Source organism: Mastomys coucha, unplaced genomic scaffold (assembly GCF_008632895.1).
Source record: "Mastomys coucha isolate ucsf_1 unplaced genomic scaffold, UCSF_Mcou_1 pScaffold5, whole genome shotgun sequence".
Lineage (NCBI taxonomy): Eukaryota > Metazoa > Chordata > Mammalia > Rodentia > Muridae > Mastomys > Mastomys coucha.
Genome location: NW_022196911.1, coordinates 44,577,843 through 44,578,233, shown reverse-complemented (window position 1 = coordinate 44,578,233; position 391 = coordinate 44,577,843).

Below are 391 nucleotides of genomic sequence, written 5' to 3'. Positions count from 1 at the left end.
ACTGCTTATGATGATTAGAGCATTTTAGATTTGTATAATTCTCTTTAGCAGTGAGATTTATATCATATAATGATTTCTTTTTAGTAGTGTCTGTATTTTTCAGTTTAAAGAACACCATTTAAATTTTTTTGTTTGAAGGTCCCTATGGAAATGTGTTCTAGCAGTCCCCACCACCACCTAGGAAATTTTTTATGTCTGACTTCTAAGGGCAAGTGTGTTGGGTACAGAATTCTTGACCACGTGAGAGATATACAATATCTTATTCAACCATTTTTCTCCTATTCCTAATTTTTTCTCTTCCTTTTTACAAGTATCTTGCACATAGCCCCCTTCACATCCTTGTTTCTTAGGGTATAAATCAGAGGATTCAGCATAGGCGTAATTATAGTAT